At 41.7% G+C, this 23445-nt stretch overlaps 1 pseudogene; it reads right to left on the bottom strand.

Moving 5' to 3' along the window:
- Positions 1-15770: 15770 nt before the first annotated feature.
- Positions 15771-17342, bottom strand: LOC100672497 (etoposide-induced protein 2.4 homolog; annotated as a pseudogene).
- Between the last annotated feature and the right edge of the window lie 6103 nt (positions 17343-23445).

The following is a 23445-nucleotide window of genomic DNA, read 5'->3' as shown; positions in this document are numbered from 1 at the left end:
CTCTACATTCAACTTTCCTTGAGCACTTAATGGAGATTTTATGTAGGTCCGTTGGTTTTATGTTTCATGTCCTGGTTTCCAGATAGCTTCTTTGTAATTCTCCTGCTGGCAAGAAGTTTCTGTTCCAAAAAGATGTCATAGCACTAGGAGAATTTCCCTTCCTTCTTTCTTGTCTTGTAACTCTTTAGGCTTTCACAAACAGACTTGGTCACCTAGACAAAGCACTACCAGCTTTCAGGACACATTGCTACACCCAGAGGGTTTCAAGCCCACCTGCATCTATTTTTCTTAAAGCAACACTCATGCTACTCTTTTTTGTATTCCTTTGCATTGTCTTGTACATTTTTCTTGCATCCTTGGAAGGCAGAGGAGAAAAGAGATAAAGGAGAGAAAAACTGAAGACCAAACAGAATGTTCCATAATGGTGGGGCAAGCAAAGATGTATGGGTTTAGTCTTCTGCACTTCTTTGCTTGCTTTTCTTCTTGATGCCCTTCGTTACCATCTGTGAGCCACTTCTTTTCATTTTATTTCTCCTCCTCCTTCTCTTTGGTCTCCTTTTTCTCTTCCTCCTTCAGGTCTTCATGTCATGAATACTATTTGCTATTCAGATCCAAGTGAAAATGATAATTTTCTTGACGAATTAGTGTACTTTACTACATCCAGAATATGACCTAAGATAGTTTTGAGTTTTGACCCAAACCTGGAGAAAATACTGTACAAGGGATCTGGGAACAAAGGGGGAAGTTTTGGAGTGAAGGAAATTTAACCTCTCTAGGGAGGAAAGACAGGGCAGGGAATGGGAAAGACTATTGTTACTTCTTAAAAATAACTTGGAACTTCCAAGAAACAGACTATGAGAAAATTGAGAGAATTTGTGATTACTTAACTTCACGAATTTGTGGATTTCTCCTCTCTCCTATCCTACCAATATACAAGGCGAGGTTGGGGATGGGTCACACAAAATCATCTTGAAATGTTTTGTGGATCAATCCACAGGGAAACTAGGGAAAGACTTTTAAGCAAAATACCTTGGGGTTAGTGAGCATTTCAATGAGACAAGCATCCCTCCAAGCTATTTTGTCTGCTTTTTCTACATTTGATGTAGACAGGAAGACACCAACCTGCACCTCACACATAGGGACCACTCTCCCAGGGAGATTTGGGACACACTACCTCATCCCACCTCTGTCTCAGGTGATTCTTTTACTTGTGGGTAAAGGATAAAGTATTTTAAAAGCTGTGTTTTAAAAATCTTTGTTATAAATGGATTGTAATAGAATATTTTCCGGGCATTAGGGCAGACATTTCTGACAAAGGGAGCTCTTGTTTGAGCTTCCAGACTTTTCTCCCTGGAGCAACACCATATTATATTTGAGAAAAAAAATCTGAACATAGCAGCTTCTTGCGATCTGTACCCTTTTATGGCAGAGTTCAGTTCTTGGCTTATAATTCTCCACCCAAATGCATCATCATTATAAGTGACCTAGATGAGAGAGCCCTGGAAATTATCTCACAATCTTGGTTTACTAATTCTAAATTGTTTTCAGAGTCTTCAGATGATATTTGACTCCTTTTTTGAATGTTGTAAAAATTGCCTTCAATTGTAAGTTATAAAATTGAAAACAGAAAACTATGTTCCCTTATCAACACTTTAAGTTATTTGCTTGTACCATATCCTCACAGTATTGGCTGCATGGTCTAATAGATAACGTTTCTGATTCCAGATCTAGAAGACTGAGGGTTCAAGTCCCTCCATGTTTGTTTATTTCTTATTGCACAACGAGTAGAAGATTCTTGAATTGGCTCCCAGTGACTACTAATTCCTGAGGTGTTTCTGGAAGGGAGAATTGATATAGGTGAAGTTTCTTCTGTCACATATCAATAATTAACATTAAAGAGGCTTTGGAAATCTCAAATGGGCTGAGCCTCTTTATTGTTAATTTAACAACAATGCATTCCTGCATCCCTCCATATTGGGGAGTGTATATTTGGAATCCAGGTTGCTCTAGCCACAAGATCAACCCCTGAGTTCAGCCACCCCAAAACTATCCTAATTGTGCTTCGCAACATTCAGAGCCATATTAACCCCTGCTCTCTAGGGCCGATATGATTTGGAATTGACTCGAAGGCAACGGGTTTGGTTTGTTTTTTTTTGTGGGGGGGGGAGGGCTATCATTCTACCCACACACAAATGGTTGCATATCTTTGTGGCTGACATCTGTCTAATGGTCTCTTCAAAAGGGACTTTTGCTTCTCTTTACTCCTCTCACATTCAAATGCTCTGATGAGCTGCCTTCCAGGTCAGCTGAGAGGCAAGTGCTATTAGAAAAATGGAGTCCTCCCAAGTTAAAAGGGGACTTCATGTGATTCCTGTGAAATGGAGAAGATCCTTATTGGGACAGAAATTGGCAAAGAAGACATACAAGTCATCTCGCTTGGAGGTTGCTCCTTCTTGGGTCTACTAAGAAATTCCAAGAAGATAATGATAATCAGTGTGAACTCCAGAGTCCACGATCACTCTAGAGGCAAAGCTCATCGCTTGGTTTTCAATAAATACCTTTAAGGAGCTCCAAATCTTCAAACTACAATGCACTGTCTTCAGGACTCACCCTACCTTTGTGCAGATACTCACTTCTCTACAGCCACGTGCTTTACACAAATGTCCAGATGAGAGGCCTTTGTAACATTCTAGTCTCAAGAATCACCAAGCTTACCAAACACTAAGGTGAATATGCACCTTAAATTTGTAAGTATCCTGAATAAATGAAATCCCAGATCAAACTCCTTCTCTCCACTTTCCAATCCTATCCAATGCCCTTAAAGAAAAAGAAAACAACAACAAGTAATGTCCACTCCTCCTTTCCCAAAGTGAAAGGACTTAGCATCTCCACAATCCAGAGACTTGGGGATGTTCTTAAAAATTTCCACATTTAAATTCCATTATCAACCTTTACCGCTCAACTCTGTGCCATCCTCCTCACTCCTTAAGTCCCTATTTTACTCATCTATTTGACAGTAGGACAGAGAATAAGGTTGCTGTGCACATTGAATGAATAACTCTCAAATGATACTGCAAATCTGACTTTCCACATTTGAAGTCTTGCTCTTCAGAGTCCCATTGAGAAAAGCAAGCATGTCAGTAGTAAAATGCACTGTAAATATTCCCAGAGCTGCTCTAGGAGAAAGGTGGGCTCAGTAGCCATTTGTGTATGAGTGAGAAAGAATTATGGGAAAACTTAAAGCATCTACACCAGAACAGGGTCATGAATCCTAGATCCTCAGACTAGAGGCCTGGTGCACTGAGCTCTCCAGGAGTTTGATGGGTTCGGTAAGAGTCTATTCAAACCAAAAAGGCTTGGTCACTGCTTGACTTTTCTTTTTCATTCAGTATTAAGCCCAAACACGCTAAAGCCAAGTTGCTGCAAATAAAAGATATTCTAGCCCAAAGTCGTTTGGGGATTCTATTTTTAAGCTTCACGTTGCTTTGCTAGCACGTGGAATCCGCACAACCGGGCCTGCCTCTGGCTTTTTCCAAAGACTCCAATCTCAGCAACTGCTATTCCAGAAACACGGAAGCACGGGAGCGCATTCCAAAATGCTCGGCGATTTCACCTGGAGGTCGCAAAATTTTGGGCAAAACTAGTCCTATCTTTTTGTGAGACATACGCTTTGAAAGCACTTATTTTAGCCTCTCTCTTCCCGAAGGCCTGCAGAAAGCATGGGAGCTTGATCACTTTCTGCCTCCGTGACCGGCCATATCCTATCCGTTTTTAGAGACTCATCTTCAAACCTTATTCCGCTTCTCTCTGCCATCTACCCCTCTGCTGCTGCTTCTCCCCTCCGCTCAGTATCCTCCTTTCCCCCGTCATAAATTCCCCCACTCTCTCCTATTCACTTCCTTCCTCACGCCTACTGTTCCTCGCAATCCAATTCCCAGAGAGGTGTCTTTCTGATAAAGTAGTAACATAATCTATAGATTTCGGACCCCCTTCCCTCCAGCCAAGAAGACTTGGATTTTCTCTATATCTGGATTAACAGTCGTACCACATCAGGAACTTGCTAACTTCCCCAGTCGTAGGGAAAGTTTATAAGGAGCGAATTTGTTTTGAAGGTTGTGCCCATCCAATAAAGCGCTTCTCTTGTGCTTCCTCATTAAGGAAATAATTAGGTCTAAATGATACGCTTTAATTACAGGAGCATCCGTCCATCTTTCTTCTCTCTCAATATCAGAGCTACAACCTTGCGGAGGCAAAACCACGTTTCCAAACCCAGGTGTGGGACGCAGCCCTTTGCAAGAAGCATGGCTGCACTAGTCGCCCTTCGCTGTTGTCTAATAAACACGTTGCCATGGAGCAGATCCTACCCCATGATGGGAGGCTGGTGGGTTCGAAAAGGTTAGCAGTTATAGCTCCTAACCACCGCACCATCAGGGCTCCTGTTTCAGTTAAATGCTGTGAGTTAATGAACCTTTAGCCTAATTTCGGAAACCCTGGTGGCCTACTTGTTAAGAGCTATTTCTGCTAACCAAAAGGTAGGCAGTTTGAATCCACCAGGGGCTCCTTGGAAACCCTGTGGGGCAGTTCTACTCTGTCCTATAGGGTCGCTTTAGTCAGTATGGGCTCGATGGAAATGGTTTTTTTGTTGTTGTTGGTAGTTTTATCTCTGCACCTGGATCCTCATTCCTTGCGAGCACTCACCCAACACATCTTTGTGTTACCCTGAACTATCTTTTGTGACTTTCTGCAAACTTCATAGGCACAAACTTTTCAAGAAGACAATCAGAAGACTATTCAGAATGTTCAATCCCGTGACTCTCCCACATGGTGGACTGGAGCTGACTGACACTCTGGCATTTGACCGAAAGACCCCTTGAAGAAGCCAATAACTGCTGGAAGATCTTAGAGTCTTTTGGTCCGGAATGAGTTTCCTTCCCCCTACCCTCACCCTCACCCCTTCTTCTGGCATAGCTACGAGGTAGGGTCCAATCCAGGAACATGAGAATTGAACATAATGAATTTTGACTTGTGAAAACTCAACGTTTTAAAATGCCTGCAGATCATGCTGGAAGTCAGTATCAAGAGTAGTCTCATTAAGTCTGGCTCGCAGTGGGGTATAACTCAGTGGTAAGACGTGTGCCTAGCATGCGCAAGGCCCTGAGTTCAGTCCCCAGCCATCTCCATATATGTTTTCTTTCCTCAGCGACTCACAGCTGAATATTGGTAATTCTTATGAAGCCAACACCCTTAATCCACTTTCCTTGGGAGGAAGGGTACTATCTTACTTCCTGCATTGTGGAGAGAGCAAAGCAGATATAGGCAACCCTGGCCGGCTCAAACTACCTCCTCACCATCCAAATTCTACACATCCTAAGGACTTAGTTGCAAACCTTCTTTCATCTTCTTTTCTTGTTCTTCCACACCCACACCCACCTCCTGCCTCCTATCTTCCCCTTCATTTTCTTCATCACAGAATGTGTTACCTTCACTTTCACTTTCCCAGCCCCCCTTTATCCTGTCTCCACTGCTTCCTCCTAGAGAAAATTTCCCAACAGCTCAGTTTACTCCAGTTCCCTCTGCACCACTTCTGAGGCTAGCCGTTCTCAAACATGGCTGAAAAATGGGAACATCTGTGGAGACTTTTCAGTGATATAGATCCCACCCTTTCCCTATCTAATGATTCTCAGTCCATTCAGGATCTACAGAGGTGGAATCAGGAATACATATATTGACAAAGTTCTCAGGCAGTTCCCCAGGTTTGGGAACAACAACTTCCTGCCTCTAAGCACTCAAGTCAGCTACTTCCCAGCACCAACTAAGCCCCAGTTGCTTATTCATGGGAGGTTAGGATAGAGGAGGTGACTAGTTCTGAGCAGGAACTGAAGAGTTGACATATATAATGTATTCCAATATTCAGGAAGATATAAACCTCTCATGGGGAAAAATATCAAAATGAAAAAACTAAAAGCAAGAGAAGACACAATGATTAAGGATTACCTCCTAAATCTCATATGTGTGTTGACTGACACTACAAATTTTGTCAAGAAGCTGAAGTTTTTATTCTTTTAGCCTCTGTGATGGCTGAGGTTTGAATGCCTGTCCAGGAGCACAAGTGGGCTCTTACAAAAGATTAATATGCTTGCAGTTCTTGCTAATGCCCCAACATGCCTCCCTCATGCTTCTGTGTGGTTCTCAGAACTAGAGCTGCAGCTTCACAAGAAAAAGCCACTGCTTGATTTCCCAACCAAGGTTTTGGACTCCAGGTCTTGCTAGAACAGTGATTGTCTGTGATACCATATATTTCCTGTTTTTCACTTAGGATTTATTTTTTTCTTTCCATTTGGATCTAAGTTTCCTGACACAACTTTTTGTGTCTTGCTTTTTTGTATTCTTAGCCTAGAATTATCTGCTGTCCCTCTGGTAGCCAGAAGTAGTGGAGGTGCCGGACCCTGGTGTGATGATTGGAAAGCTAATATCATGAAAACTGTGTGGAGAAAAAGCAACTAATTTGGAGTTTCAAGCTGAAGCCCCTTGAATTAATGCTGGCTGTGGCTCAATGGTTAATCTGATCACCTGCTCACTGAAAGGTTGGTGTTGGAAACCAGCAGCGGCTCCTCAGTAGAAAGATGTATCATTAGGCTTCCGCAGATTGATAGCCTTAGAAACCCTATGGGGTTGCTATGAGTCAGAATCCACTCCACAGTAGTGAGGTTTTTTTGTTTTTGTTTTTATGCATGCCGGTGGCTGAGACTTCGATGGCGTAGAGTTTAACTGTTCCCCATGCGTGGAAGGAGTCCTGGTGGTGCAAGTGGTTAAAAGCTTAGGTGCTAAGCAAAAGGTTGGCAGTTATAATCCATCAGCCAGTCTCTAGAAACTCTACGGGGCAGATGGGTTTTTGTTTTTCCCTGGGAAAGGAGTTCTGAGGTGGTCTTAAATAGTTAACACTTGCTTGCTGCAATATTGGAGGTTCCAATCACTCAGAGGCGCTTAGTGATCTACTTCCAAAAAGCAGCCACTGAAAACCCTATAGAGGACAGTTCTACTTCGACATACATGGGATTGCCATGAGCCAAAATCGACATAAGGATAACTGGTTTCCCCTGGGAAATCACGTTTAAATATGGATCCCTGTTACTTTATGGAGACTTATTTCTTACGGTTTTTGCCTGCCACCTGAAAGTTCTTTGAGACAATATCAGAGCTCCAAGCCAAATACAGTGAGATTATGAAGAGCTGGAGGAAAATGATGTCTGTCTGGAGAATCTGTGCTTGGCCAAATGGAAGATGACCCTCCAAGTCCATGTTTCACTGGGTGACACAATGGACCTGTCAGGAGTCAAAAAGAAGAAAACCAATCCCATTGCAGTCCAGTCGATTCCAACTCACAGCCATCCTATAGGACAGAATTGAACTGCCCCATACGGTTTCCAAGAAGTGGCTGGTGGATTCAAACTGCCTACCTTTCAGTTAGCAGCTGATCCCCTTAACCACTGTGCAACCAGGGTTCCAAATCTCACTCCCACAACACAGTGGGGAAGAGGAAGGAAGGACAAGGATGGAATTATGGACCCACGCATCCAGTGCACAATGGATTAGCAGTCCATTGCCTTAACCACTTGGTCACTTCATCAGGAGTCAAGTAAAGCAGAATCAAAGACAAGGAAAGGTTATGCACTCAGTCTTGCCCTGAAATGATTCAGACATCAGCATAACTAGAGGTAGCCCAGGAAGGAAATTCACTAGGGGGCTTTGTGGATTAGTTGGTTAAAAAAAAAAAAAAAACTATCCACAGGACCCTTTCAAACCCCCCACCCCTTATCTGTCTTTGTGTCTCTTTAATAATAGTACAGGTGCAGGCTTTTGTTTTGGGTGATTGAAGAGATTCCATTAGCATCTGGTTCTTTTCTCCCCGTTCTTGTCACACCCCTTCTGCTGTCACAGTCACCTTAAAGGATATAGAAGGTCATAGCATAGAAGTGAAAGAGCATTCAAGGAAGTCCATTGAGTTGTGTTTTTGCTGTCTGTGTGCACAGGAATTGAATGGAAAATATTAGGAGAAGTGAATTTGTATCCTTTCGAGATTGGGTTTGAATAGTATTGAAGCTGAGAAAAAATGTAGAGGTGTGGAAGATGAAAGCCAGAGGCTCATACATGCAAAGGATGTGCTCTACCGCTGAGCTACATACACCTCATTCCTGAAGTGCTGCTGGCTAAATTTTATCTAGAACTGAGTTTTATTTCCTGAGAATCACGCTCCTTGAGCGTTGTGGTAGTGTTGATCAGTGTTAAAAGGCATAAGCAGGTGCTTTAGGCAGGAGGAACTGAGGAACCAGTGGGGGAAGCTGACTCTTTACAGGACTTGAAAGTGAATGCAGAAGATTGGAAAGATGTGTTGGATAAATAGGCACAAGAGATTTCCATGGTGGCTTTTGTACAACTTTGAGTTGTTAAAAGTCTCTGCCTTGTATTATGGGTGGCAAAGAATCAAGTCCCCATTTTCAGCTCTTTTGATTTCCTCTATAGTTGTCTTAACCTGAAGCACAAAGCTAAAGAAATTAATCTTTTGGCTGCCTAAAAGTCTTCACTATATTTACTGTTTGCTCAATCAGAATGTATGTGCCAGATTTGATGGAGGAAAGCAACGGCAGAGAAAACCACATAGTGAAGCATTCTGCATTTCATTATAAGGGTCTTTTCTACTAGAGATATCAGGTAACTCCAGGCCCTACCAACAATTCAGAAGAGGAATTCATAAAGCATGAATGAAACAGTAGCTTCAGGATTTAGAGAAAGGTGAATTATAAGAATAAGATAGAAGGTAAATAGACAGGATATAAAGCACAAGAACAAAGTGAGTGAAGCATTTATTTGTTTAAACAAATTTTTAAGCCATTTCCAGACAGAAGGAGGTTACAGAAAAGAGCATTTTGAAAAACTGGGGGTAGAGGGGCAAGGGAGGAAGTCTGGAAGGGAGAGAAGATAAACTTATATGAAATTCAAGATATCTTGGAACACACTAGTGAGAATGTTACACAGTGAACTCAGGATAATACTCTGGTCTCCACCCTTGGATTTGTGAGTGAGACGATGGATAAAGACTGAAAAATGCACTTTAAGATATGGGAATTAGAAATTCTTTTGTGATATTTGTGGAAAATAAATGAGCTTGCTCCAAGACTCTTCTAGAACCCTGAGATTTATCATGGTTAAAACTCAGTTCTTTGAACTACATAAGAAGACTAAGAGAAAATTCATTTCCTGGTGTTACAGAAGCCTAGAAGATGGGTACTTGTGCTCAGACTTCCAATTATCTGGACACAGGTCTTTGAGAAAGAGAAATAAATTTATTACAATGAAGAGAGCGAGGATCTGGAAAGAAGCTTGTCAGACCTGGCTCCCTGAGCTATGGAGAAGCACAGCTTTTATGTGATTTTGGCAGCAAGATGGTGGTTGCACAGGCATATTGGGGAAGGAAATTCTAGAAGGCAGCCAGGAAACAGGAAGTGCCATGGTTCTTGTCAGACCTCTCACTTCAGAATAGGGTCCAAGTGATTACTTTCCTTCTGATTGGTTCCACCTGTTGCTGCATCCACTGTTGAGGTCAATTAGTGGTCAAAGCTGGCCTTTCTATGAGTGCTGGGTGGGCCACTTCTGACTTGGGCTAGTTTAACGACTAATGGAAATTTACTGGCATTAGTAGGGTCAGGTTAGAGTCGTACCAGATTTCTAGAGCCTATTAGCTTTTTCTTATCCCAGTTTTTTGCGCATATAAGAGACTTTGCCAATATTCATAAAAATAACATGGAGCCTTTTTTGATACTGGCAGAACATGGCTTGTCTGTCAGACTTGTTCTTTCAGTTGGCTCATGGAATTTGTACAATAAGAACAAGACATAGTGTGTAGTAGGTTTCACTTATGGAGAAAACGAGAGTGTCACACACAAAACTGATGAGGATGTGTATATGTTTGTCTGTGTGTCTGTGTATGTATGTGGAAATGCTAGATAGTACCTTGGCTGTTTAATGCTGTAAAAGCAACATGTGTAATGTCAAGCATCCACCATTATGTACTTGAAAAAGACATTTGCAATGAAAAAGTCGTCGGTCTTGCAGAATTTTATCACGAAATCTCCGGCATCATTTCCATCACCAAGGCCATTTTTTTTCCAAAAACCAATCCTTCTTTGTTTCCAACTTTTGCGTTCCAATCCCCAGTAATCATCAAGGTACCTTGACTGCATGTTTGACCAATTTCAGGCTGCAAAAGTTGGTAAAAATCCTCACTTACTTCATCTTTGGCATTAGTGTTTTGTGCCTATATTTGAATAATACTCCTATTAACTGGCCTTCCTTGTAGACATATGGATATTATCCTAACACTGACAGTACAGTATTGCAGGATAGATCTTGAAATATTCTTTTTGACAATGAATGAAATATCATTCTTCTTCAGTTTGCATAGTAGACCATATGATTGTCCAAATAAAAATGGCTAATACCAGTCCATTTCAGGTCACTAATGCCTAGGATATTTTGAGTGCCTTCTATTCTGAGGAGCTCATCTTTTGGCATTATATCAGACAGTGTTCTGCTGCTATTCACAAGCTTTTCACTGGCCAATTTTTTCAGAAGTAGACTGCCAGTTCCTTCTTCCTACCCAGTTTTAGTCTGGAAGAGATACTGAAACCTGTCCACCTGAGATGAATCTGCTGGTATTTGAAATACCTGTGGCAAAGCTTCCAGCATCACAGCAACACACAAGCCAGCACAGTACGACAAACTGACAGATAACTGACCATCTCAGGAATAGACTTGACAAATTGTGGGATGACATCAAGGACATCATACCCGAAAAAAAGCAAGAGGTCATTAGAAAGACAGGAAAGAAAGAAAAGAGCAAAACAAATGTCAGAAGAGAATCTGAAACTTGTTCTTAAACATAGAGTAGCTAAAGCAAAAGGAAGAAATAATGAAGTAAAAGAGCTGAATAGAATATTTCAAACGATGGTTGGAGAAGACAAAGTAAAGTATTATAATGAAATGTGCAGTGACCTGCAGTTTAAAAAAACAAAAGGGTAAAACATGCTTGGCATTTCTCAAGCTGAAAGAACTAAAGAAAAGACTCAAGGCTCGAGTTGCAATATTGGAGGATTCTATGGGGAAAATATTAAATGGTGCGGGAAGCATCAAAAGAAGATGGAAAGAATACACAATCACTGCATCCAAAAAATTGGTCAACATTCAGCTATTTCAGGAGGTAGCATATGATCAGGAATCGATGCTACTGAAGGAAGACATCCAAGTTGCACTGAATGGATGGCAAAAATCTAGGATCCTGGAATTGACACAGCACCTATTGATATGTTTCAACAAATGGATGCAGCACTTGACGTGCTCACTTGTAAGGAAATTTGTAACACAGCTACCTGGCCAACTGACTGGAAGATATTCGAATTTGTACTCATCCCAAAGAAAGATGATCCAACACAATGCAGAAATTTTTGAACTATGTCATTGCTATAACATACAAGTAAAATTTCGCTGAAGATCATTCAAAACCTGTTGCAGCTGTACATCAACAGGGAATTGCCAGAAGCTCAAGACAGATCATTGCTGATGTCAGATGCATCTTGGCTGAAAGTAGAGAAGACCAGAAAGATGTTTAGCTGTGTTTCATGGACTATGGAAAAGCATTTGACTGTGTGGATCATAACAAATTAATGATAACATTCTGCGGAATGGGCATTCCAGAATACTTAATTGTGCTCATGAGAACTCTGTACATAGAAAGACAGTCATTTGAACAGAACAGGGGGATACTGCGTGGCTTAAAGTCAAGAACAACATATGAAAGGCTTATGTCCATTCACCATACTTATTCAGTCTTTATGCCGAGAAAATAATATGAGAAGCTGGAACATATGAAGAAGAAAGCAGCATCCGGATGGGAGGTAGACTCATTAACAACTTGGAATAAGCAGATGACACAACCTTGCTTGCTGAAAGTGAAGAGGAATTGAAGCAATTACTGATGAAGATCAAAGACCACAGCCTTCAGTATGGACTGCACCTCAGTATAAATCCAGAAACCAAACCCAGTGCCATCGAGTCAATTCCGACTCATAGCAACCCTATAGGACAGAGTAGAACTACCCAACACAGTTTCCAAGGAGAGTCTGGCAGATTCGAACTGCCGACCCTTTGGTTAGCAGCTGTAGCACTTAATCACTACACCACCAGCGTTTCCCACCTCAATATAAAGAAAGCAAAAATCCTCACAATTGGAACAAAAGCAACATCATGATCAATGGGGAAAAGTTTGAAGTTGTCAAAGATTTCATTTTATTTGGATCCACGATCAACACCCATGGAAGCAGAAGTCAAGAAATCAAATAATGCATTGCATTGGGCAAATCTGCTGCAAAAGACCTCTTTAAAGTGTGAAAAAGCAACGATGTCACCTTGAGGACTAAGGTCCACCTGACCCAAGTCATGGTGTTTTCAATCTTCTCATATGCATGTGAAAGCTGCACAATGAATAAGGAACACCAAGAAGAATTGATGCCTTTTTTTCTTTTCTTACAAAGTTTTTCAAGTCTGGGGTGGGGGCTTCTCTTTAAGAAAGAGCCCTGGTGATGCAGTGGTTAAGAGCACCAGTGCTAACCAAAAGGTCTGTAGTTCAAATCCAAATCCACCAGCAGCTTCCTGAAATTCTATGGGGCAGTTATACTCTGTTCTATAGGGTCGCTATGAGTTGGAATTGACACACAACAGCAATGGGCTTGGTTTGTTTGTTTTCCTTTAAGAAGACGGGTTTTTCACAGTCAGTTGTCATTTTTGTTATTTGCCTTCAAGTCGATTCTGACTAATAATGACCCTATGTACAAGAAAACGAAACCCTGCCCAGATCTGTGCCATCCTGACAATCATTGTTGTGCTTGAGTGCATTGTTGCAGCCACTGTGTCAATCAATCTCATTGACAGTCTTCCTCTTTTTTGCTGGCTCGCCACTTTACCAAGCATGATGTCCTTCTCCAGGGACTAATCCATCCTGTTAAGAGGTCCTAAGTATGTGAGGCGAAGTCTCACAATCCTTCTTCTAAGGAGCATTCTGGCTGTACTTCTTCAAAGACAAATTATTTTTGTTCTTCTAGCAGTCCGTGATATATTCAGTATTCTTCCCCAACTCCATAATTCAAAGGTATCAATTCTTATTTCATCTTCCTTATTCACTGTCCACCTTTCACATGCATATGAGGTAAATGAAAACACCATGGCTTGGGTCAGGTGCACCTTAATCCTCAAGGTGACATCTGTGCTTTTAAACACTTTAAGGGGTCTTTTGCAGCAGATTTCCCCAATGCAATGCATCTTTGGATTTCTTGACTTCTGTTTCCATGGGCTTTGATTGTGGATCAAAGTAAAATGAAATCCTTGACAACTTCAATATGTTCTCCATTTTCATGATGTTGCTTATTGTTCCAGTTGTGAGGATTTTTGTTTTCTTTATATTGAGGTGTAATCCATACTGAAGGCTGTGGTCTTTGATCTTCATCAGTAATTGCTTCAACTCCTCTTCATTTTCAGCAAGGAAGGTTGTATCATCTGTATATTGCAGGTTGTTAATTAGTCTTCTTCTAATCGCAATGCTGCATTTTTCACATATTCCAGCTTCTTGTATTATTTTCTCAGCATACAGATTGAATAAATATAGTGAAAAGATACAACCCTGATGCACACTTTTCTTGACTTTAAACCATGCAGTATCTCCCCGTTCTCTTCAAATGACTGCCTCTTGTTCTATGTACAGGTTCCTCACGAGCACGATTAAGTATTCTGGAATTCCCATTCCTCACAATGTTATCCATAATTTGTTATGATGCACACAGTCAAATGCCTTTCTGTAGTCAGTGAAACACAGGTAAACATCTTTCCGGTATTCTCTGCTTTCAGTCATGATCCATCTGACATCAGCAATGATATCCCTCATTCCATATCTTCTTCTGAATCTGCATGAATTTTTGGCAGTTCCCTATCTATGTACAGCTGCAACCTTTCTGAAGGTTCTTCAGCAAAATTCTTCTTGCATAGGAGAAGATATTTCAATACTTTTATTTGACAGAAGATCCTTATATGGAATATTTGGAGGTATTCTACAAAACAATAAGAAAGAGGCTGAAAAATGGATGAGAAAAAGCAAAGATTAAACATGTGCTTCACAAAAGAGTATACTCAACCGCCCAATAAGCAATTTTAGAAGTTACTGGTGTGAGGGGCAGGAATAATACAAGATAGGTCTGTCTGCAAAGAACTCTGATGAAAAACCAGAGGCCTTGACTGAACAGTGACCTGGGCCAGGAAAAAACACAATTAACACCCAACTTTATGGTAACTGCCAAGGGGATCCCATTAACTAGTACAAAAACAACCCCATCCATCAAAGATTGAGCATGTTTTCCCTCGTCTCCCTGCACACATCCTTTCACATAAAGACCAGGTATATAAGCCCACAACTCACACTGCCTCGGCTGGACCTCTACCTGGGTGACATTCAATGCTTCTCTGTCCTTTGTGAGAATCTTACTGTCAACCTCTGTATGGAAGTTCCCTAATAATGCTTTGTCTCATCAACATGGCTTTTATTGCTTTTTGCCCCCCACAAGTTGAATGGGTTTAATAAATATACCCCTTCAGTTCCTATTAGCAGCACCCAATATTCCTTTGGAAACCCTGGTCGCATGGTGGTTAAGTGCTATGGCTGCTAACCAAAGGGTCGGCAGTTTGAATCTGCCAGGTGCTCCTTGGAAACTCTGTGGGGCAGGTCTACTCTGTCCTATAGGCTCGCTATGAGTCAGAATCGACTCGACTGCATGGGGTTAATATTCCTTTGAAATATCAAACAGACCCAACAATGGCCAACAGTAAACCTCAGACCTCCAGCGTTAAAAAGTTCAGGTTCTCTGATCATTCTGTGTTGCAGTGGCACTTTTCCAGAGTCGATAATTCCCTATCGCTGGGATACTTTATGTCCCAGTGAAGAAACCTTTTCTCTTTAAGGGGAAGAAAGAAAAACACTCCTCAAAACCCAACAGATTTGGCTGCTAGGTCTTTCCTCCTGTCGCAATTCTTCAGACTCATTTGTTGCAGTGGAACAAGAGAGACCAAAACCTAACCCAAGTTATGAAAAACATGACAGTGACAGCTGTAAAAGGAGTGATCAGGAGCAACTGAGATGCCCCTTTACCCACCACATCCCATGTATGTGCTTCACAGAAAAACAACAGAAATAACAAATCCACAAATTGCAAGCTTTACAAAATCCATTCATCCAAGGGTGGAAGGCAGGGAAGGGAGGTGGGAGGGTAAATAGCACAGGCAGAAAAAAAAAAAAAATGGCACAAGGTCTGGCAAATGCTAGAAAATAGCTACAGGAAAACATGTGCTCTTTTCAGACTCATGGCCTTAAAACCCACTTACTAGTGTCAGGAAGATTCTGCTTAAGTGCGCCAGAGACAAAATTCCAGTTCCTTGGAGAGAACAGAATATGTAAAGCGCCCTTGGCAGAAAGAGTCCTATCTTTCCTGGGTCAGGGGAGGTGAACAGGGAAAAGAGCTGCCACATCCTCCTTCCAATCCTACCCGTTCCCTGTGGGTGGCAGGTGAAGTCAGTGGCCTGCAGCAGCATTAAGTTTGGCAGGAGATGGATGCGGTGAAGGGAACTTCTCTGCAGAGTTTGAGCAGACTGCATGTAGACCATCTTATGGAAGGGTCTGTTAATAAGACCACCAGAGAGAAGAGGCTTAACTTAAAAACGATACACTTTGCCAGGGTCCTTTGCTTCATTGATGCTGATAATGAATAAAGGAAAGAGGATGGAGAAGAGGCAACCACTGATAATGTATGAGAACTGCGTTGCTGTGAGCAAAGCCAAGGGCAAACCAAATCCAAAGTAGGAGGGCCAGTTCCTTTGTATGTTTGACAACAGCTAGCGCATTTCAATTCCTTTATTGAATCAGTAGTATTCAAAGCAGTGTAGTGAATATAGAAGGGACATATGCAGGAGACAAACCAGCTGACCAACAGGATGGATGAAGAGACTCCCAAACTTCCCTTGGAGAAGGAAAAGAGCCTGCGGCAGAGGTTGAAGAGCATATCAGCAATTGCTTTCCTGACACTAGGGAATGGGTGAGGCTTCCTCCCTGATACCTCAAATGCCTGGTCAGCTATATTTTGGAACCAAATGACATTGACAACTTTGCTAAGCACCAACAGGGGAGCACCCAAAGAGCACTGGAAATTGACGTGAGGAAGAATTCCAGCCACGATCAAATGTTTCGATAGTGATAGATCACCAATAATTTGTGCTGTTACTGACTGAATCACAGGAATAAACACTTGATGAAACAAGAGGAGACTGAAGCAGAATATTCCTCCATTCCAAGCGCAGCACTGGAAAATTCTACCAGCAATACGTGGCTCACTTGTCTTGTTTAGGCTCTGTACTCTGGGGTCCTTTCTGCCTCAGGTCGCTACTAGCCTTCTTCTATGCTTTTCCTCCCTCTTTTACAGTATTGGAGCGCCCAGCTTCGAAATGGTGTAGATACCCCAGATGGAGTCCTTGATTCCCCTGGCATGGCCCTGGAGAAATGTTTGGACACCGCCAGCCATCTCTTCACCGCCCAAACCATCAACTACACGGGGAGAGAGAAGTGCCTCGAAATCTCTTATGAAGGCAGCTCTGTCAAGGGCCGGCCGGTTCAGCACCTTCAAGGGTGAGGGCCGCATGAGACCTAAAAAGCAAAACTAAAATAAACTAAAAACCGTCGCTGTGAAGCCAACTAGGACTCCTAGTGATCAGGGATCCATGCGCTTTCCAAGGAGCCACTCTTTACCCACACAACGCCAGGGCCCCAAACAGTCCGTAGTCGGCAGGGAGAATCCCCAATGGACTTCTAGTCCATCGCCTTAACCACTCGGCCACGACTACAGCTACCTTCCTAAGGACTTTTTTTCCCACACGGAATTGGACCTGTGCCCCTTGCAGACAGTCCTGTAGCTGATCTGGTGGGGTGCTGAACATCATTAATTATAAGGAAAATGCAGATTAAAACACAGTGAAATCATACTCCCCTCCACCAAAATTGCTTAAGATAAAAGAATTGAAAATATCAAGTGTTGCTGATGATATGGAACAACTGAAACTTTCCTACATTGCAGATGAGACTGTCAACTGACACATTCACACTTGCAGACTATTTAGAAATATTGCCTGAAACAAAATATACGTAAGACCTATAACCCTAAAACTCCACAGCTGCATTTAGACCCAAGAAAAATGAAGGCTTATTTCCCTTGAACCCTATGTACAAAAATGTTCACAGCAGCATTAGTTGTTTTATATGTACATCAACAGCAAAAAAAACAAAAAATTGTGATGTACAGTAGTAATACAATGGGATATGACAGCAAGAAAAAAGAACCACTGCTACTAGACACAATATGGATGTATCTAATAAAAATTATGTTGAGTGAAAGAGTCTATACTGAAATGAACACATATTGTACGATTCCACCTATAGTATTTCAAAACACAGGAAAACAGTGGTAGAGGTCAGAAGATTGGAATTAATTGGGATAGATACAAATACAATTTCAGCTTCTGAGAGCTGAAAAATTTCTTATCTTGGTCTGAATGTTGGCTATATGAGATATATACATATGTAATAAGTCATTAAGCTGAATAATTAAGTTGTACGCATTTTCCTCTTCATGAACCAAGCCTCAACTTAAAAAGAAGAAAGGATTTCTTTGGATATCGTCTCACCCCCAGTAGATCCTATCTCTTCGTTAGTGCTGTTCAAATTTTGGTCTGCAGGTTGATGCCTTCTAAGAGCTGTGTTTTACCTGTCTGTGGGCATTAGAAACTTTTGTATCAATTTGACTGTGCCAGAATATTGGACTCTTCCACTTAAATAAAGTAGAAACAATTTCAGGAATTGGGTGAGTGGAATGTGGAGCTGGCCACTTAATGATCAAGCAGTAGAACTCTGTTGCTGCTTTTGATATTGTGAGATTGGTTGGACACCTAGAACCCAAGAGAATATAAAAATCTGCGGAAGTATTATTATTTACTTTTATAATTTATTGTTTCAAAATGACCGTGATCTCAATCAAGTCTGCTTTCCATATTTATAATTTGCCATTATTGGCTAAAATAAAACAAATACACACACAAAAAAAAACAGTCTGTTAGAGGTGATTCTGATGAATGGCAACCCCTTGTGTGGCAGAGTAAAATTGTGCTCCATAGGGTTTGTAATGGCTCCTTTTTTTCTTCCCAGTGCTTCCGGGTGGATTTCAACATCCAGCTCTTGGGTTATCAGCCCAGTGAGTTAACCATTTACACCACCCAAGGACTCCTTTAGCTAAACACGAAGTAAAATTAATATTATTTATTTGTAACTCTAACTTCCATATGTGAATCAAGGTTAAGAAGGCTAGAGAAGTCAGAAGACAAGTAGTGTATGTGCCAGAGAGCTGTGGTCTAAAAACGGGCCTCAGGTGTGACTGAAAACAAAGAAGAGTGTGCAAAATAAAGAAGAAACTCTCCGTTTGGTGACAGCTCATCGTTCAGAATCAGCCTCTCAGGAATGAATGAGGAAATCGCAGCAGCTGAAGACCATTTACAAAGTGAATTTTAATAAAAGTCCTCCATGTGCCTGGACAGGTTCTCAAACCTCAGTCTGGGATGAGCGGAGTCAAGGCTTTCTGCCTTAAGCACATTTTGGTTGTGACTGTCATTTCAGATACAAGTTTTTAGAATATTTCCTCCAAAAAATATTTTAGATTCTTTTACAGCTGCTTTCTCCCCAGCGTGAGGTCCAAGACTTCTCAGTTCTAGTGTTACCAGGTGGAAACCCAGGGTTCTTATTTGCATGACTTCATTGGCCAGTAAATGAGAGACCCAGATGGGTGAACAAAAGGCACCTTTATTTCTTTGTACAAGGAAATGGAGTCGGTCCGTGGTTACTGCTCCCAAGACTGCTCACCAAGTTTCATAAAAACTCAAGTGTTTGTGAAAATACTCTAAAATTAAATACGAATAGGAACAAATGAATCCACCAAGGGTTTACAAGTAGAGAGTTCACATAAGTTTTGTCTGCAACATTCTTAATCATACTATGTAGGTGCAATGGGGTTTATATATAACCTCCAAACAAAAGCAGGGTTCAAATTCAAAGCTGAGGGAGATGGGGTGAAGCCCAGCAAAGGAAACAATTTTCCAATACAACACTGTAGGGGGGGACTCCAGGTAAAGAATACAGCACTGTGGGGGTTCTGCCTCACAAGCAAAACATTCATTTGCCTTCCCTTTGTCCCAGCTCTGCAGTTGGCCTCAGCCTATGCTGTGGAGAAGTTACACTGGGCATATAGGGGAAAAAATTATCAAGTGATTTTTTTTGGGTGGGGTTAGGATAAATAAGGGTATCAACTACACGTGAATCTCAATAAAAAAAAAATTTAAATGGTCATGCACGGCACTAGGAAGTGTGCTGAACTACTGTGAAAACATTCTGGAGTGCACATGAAGAAAGAGAGAGGAGCATCAGCTAATGCAGAGTAAAGAGTGGGAGTGGGGTGAAATAAAAGAAAAGAAGGAGAAAAAGGGGAGAGAGGAAGAGGACAAGGAAAAGAGAAACAGGGTTTTCCCAGAAAAGGAGTTGGTTCGTTTTGCTCAAGACTACCTGGCCTTTGAGAGTGACTCTCCGCTCTTTCCTTCTCGGGGTAGACAGGCTGAGCACTGTGGAGGGCTCACGTGAGTTTGAATTTTGTGTGTGTGTGTGTGATTTAGACTTGTTCAGCATTAGTTTTGCCCTGGTAGCTGCAAGAATTTACCATTTCCATGCATGGATGTGTTGAGAGCAGAAGCAGGATGGGCCGGCAGCTTTGATATTAAGCACCGCTGAGACTGGGGAAGGTTACTAGGTCTTGCTTGAAGTGTAAATAACAATAATAATAAGGAAAGTTCCCATTTGTTTGCTCCTTGTATTCCTAACTCTTAATGAAGCCTTTTGAAACTCAACTTTTTTCTAAAGAAATTCTCTGTGGCCCCTTTACTTTTCACATCCTGCTCTTAGCTCAAAGGAAGTTTAAAGAGGGAAACTGTGGCCACAGAAAGCCAGAGGCTCTGTACAACTGCTCACGATTACATACTCAGCCACCTTTTCCTCAGTCCTGAGGCAATGAAGGTTACCAAACCAAAATCAAAGCCCGTGCCATGGAGTCAATTCCAACTCAGAAACCCTGGTGGCTGGTGGTTAAGTGCTACGGCTGCTAACCAAAGGATCAGCAGTTTGAATCCGCCAGGCATTCCTTGGAAACCCGTGGGGCAGTTCTACTCTGTCCTATACGGCCACTATAAGTCTGAGTCAGTGAAGGTTAGTCCCTGGCAAAATCAAGTAGGACCTGTGACAGACTGGTAAAAGCAGATAGTCACAGCTTTTGGAAAGAAGAGTAAAGGGGATAATGCATAATAAAAGAACTTCAGGACTCTTGGCTTCTCATCTCCCCTACCATAACTGATCCCCCCTTCCTATGGAGAAACTAGCCCTTTCCTTGCTTCAAGAGGGTCCCCTAAAAGATTTTCTCCTAGTTTAGTTCAAAACACAAAAAGCCTTTTAGTTCATATTGTATAGATTGCATGACTGAATCCACATTGATTCATCAAGATTGTTATTTTTATTCTCAGGATCAATACTTGAAAATATTTATAGGGAAATGTAGAATCATTCCACAAGGATTTGGCAACTGCCCTGAAACAATATAGACCTTACCCGAGGTCTCTGGGTTAATGTGTCTGTGTTCTCCTCTTTTGACTCATGAGTGTTTAGGATTTGCGCTCTATTTCTTCTTTGGCAGCCTCTTCAAGAGTTCATAACAGATGGACAAAGACTTTGCCATGATCTTTGATGGCTTCTGCCTGCTCAATCTCCATGTCTCAATATCCATGTCTGTGAATGAGAGATTGACAAGACTTGGCAGTGAGTCTTTGCCTCCTCAGCCCAAACCTGGGTTAAACATCTACTTCTCAGTGTTTTAGAACATGCCAGAGAAGGACATGAGACAAAGAAATGGCTCTCTTCTTTGGCAGGAATTAATTCTCCTTTCCCTGACATTCTATGAGAATCCTGTGTTCTCCATCCCAGAGAAGGAACATTGATTTTTCCCAAGCACAGAGCAGGTTTTTCTTCTTTCAGATTCTCGAGGCTCTTTGCATTCAGCTTTCCCGCAAACCCTTTCAAGGGACCACTAAGTCTTTGAGTGGTGCAGACAGTGGCCCATATATCAGTGATTGCTGAGAGTGCTTGAAGAGAATGTATGGATAGTAGAAATGACAACAAATAAATTTAAGTGAGCGTCATTGTCTCAACTAGTTAGTTAATAAAGAAACACCAAGGCCAAAACAAGTGAACTTAAGAAAGAATTAAGTTTCTGAGAGAAAGATTTTTGGCCTGTATTGTGAGAAAAGAAAAGTGGAGATACTGGGGTTTGAACCCAGGGCTTGTTGCATGTTAAGCACACATTCTACCACAGAACTGTAACTCCAGCAAGGCCCTGCTGCAGAGGAGTCTTCAGGACTATTTTCAGAGTCTTTTAGGACTAAGTCAAGATAAATTCACTTTATGTTCAATTCAACTGGTTCCAAACTCCCGACACTGTGCTCTCTCGGACACAAACAAACCTAGAGAAGGATACCTTAGTGCTAAGAAGAAAGATATTGCTCCTGGTTGATGGTCTTCCACCAGATTGCCCGCAGCCTGCTTCCATTCCATCACCTGGGTGAATTACAGGATAAACATTCTCTTGGACTTGTCTGAATATAACTTTCTGTATTCTTTTGACTCTTGGAAACATACTAATGTTTTAGGGAGGCAAATAAGTACATAAAACTAACTCAAGTGTTTGTGAAAATACTCTAAAATTAAATACAAATAGGAACAAATAAATCTAACGTATTTCAAAAGCATAACATATCCACATAGGAGAAAAAAGAGAGAACAGATTCAAGTAGAAGTTTTCCTTAGTGCTTTGTCCTCATTGTAAACAAGAATGGCAAGTAAATGTTAAACTCTATGCAGTAGTTTTTTTTAATTTAAATAATGCTATAGGTGTAGCAATTCTGATATTATTTCGTGTAAATTTTAGGATTGAGGAAATGAGTACACATATTGAGGTTGTTGGAAACCAGGGCTCTCACTGTGGGAAACAGAAGGAAAACAAGAAATTGGAATGGGGGAAGGTAAAATATTCCCTGTTGATGCTGGATGGGTATTCCTCCATTGCCATCAAATAGCTCCAACTCATGGATGGAGACCCCATGTGTTGCAGAGTTGAACTGCTCCATAAGTTTTCTTTGGCTGTAATATGTAAGGTGTGCCCTGTGGTTAGGGGCTGGACTGCTAACCAAAAGGTTGGCTGTTGAACTCACCAGCGCCTATGCCGGAGAAAGAAGGCGGTCGGTCGGCTCCGGAAAAGATTACAGCTGTGAGTCGTAATCTACTCCACCACAGTGGTTTTGGGGTTTTGGTTTAATCTTTGCGGATGACCAGGGGCACAATTGCACTTGAATGCTAACCCTGGGGGCTTAGAGGTTAAGATCAGTAGTTCGAATCCACCAGGCTCTATTGGAAACTCGATGGGTCAATTCTTCTCTCCTATGGGCTCGCTGGTGGCGTAGTGGTTAAGTGCTAGGGCTGCTAACCAAAGGATCCGCAGTTCCAACCCGACAGAAAGGATCCGCAGTTCGAACCCGCCAGAAAGGATCCGCAGTTCAAACCCGCCAGGCGCTCCTTGGAAACTCTATGGGGCAGTTCTACTCTGCCCTATAGGGTCCCTGTGAGTCGGAATCGACTCGACGGTAAACCAGCTTGAGTCTGGGCTAACCTAAAGATTGGTGGTTTTACCGGAAGAAAAATCACGGCCTTCTGCTTCATTTAAGATTACGTGGAGTCAACATGAGTCAGAATCGCCTGGATAGCAACCAACAACAATTTCTAAGGAAGCAGATTTCCAGACCTTTTCGTCCACGGTGCCACTGGGTAAGTTCCAATCGCCAGCCTCTCGGTTACCATTAGATTACCCGGCGCAGAGTGCGCCACCCGGGGACCTTCCTCATATAGTGTAGTGATTCTTTTTCTACAGGATTTTTAAACATTTCTTGTGATTAAAAACATTCCTTTCCCCTTAGCATCCTCATATCATACGCATAATACGTAATATCAGGACAGAAATGAAAATCTTAAGCGTAACAGCGTGTAGTATATTGCATTCCTTGCTGCATCAGTTCCTAGCTTTCTTCATTGAATTTTAGTTCCTTATTTTTGAAATTTTAAATAAAACATGCAAAATGTCGGTTAGCGCTTTATGGAAGACCTCAAAACCAAACCCA

The sequence above is a fragment of the Loxodonta africana genome, chromosome 1 (genome assembly GCF_030014295.1).
Source record: "Loxodonta africana isolate mLoxAfr1 chromosome 1, mLoxAfr1.hap2, whole genome shotgun sequence".
Classification (NCBI taxonomy): Eukaryota; Metazoa; Chordata; class Mammalia; order Proboscidea; family Elephantidae; genus Loxodonta; species Loxodonta africana.
Note: the sequence above shows the minus strand (reverse complement) of the source record. Positions and strands in the feature narration are given on the sequence as shown.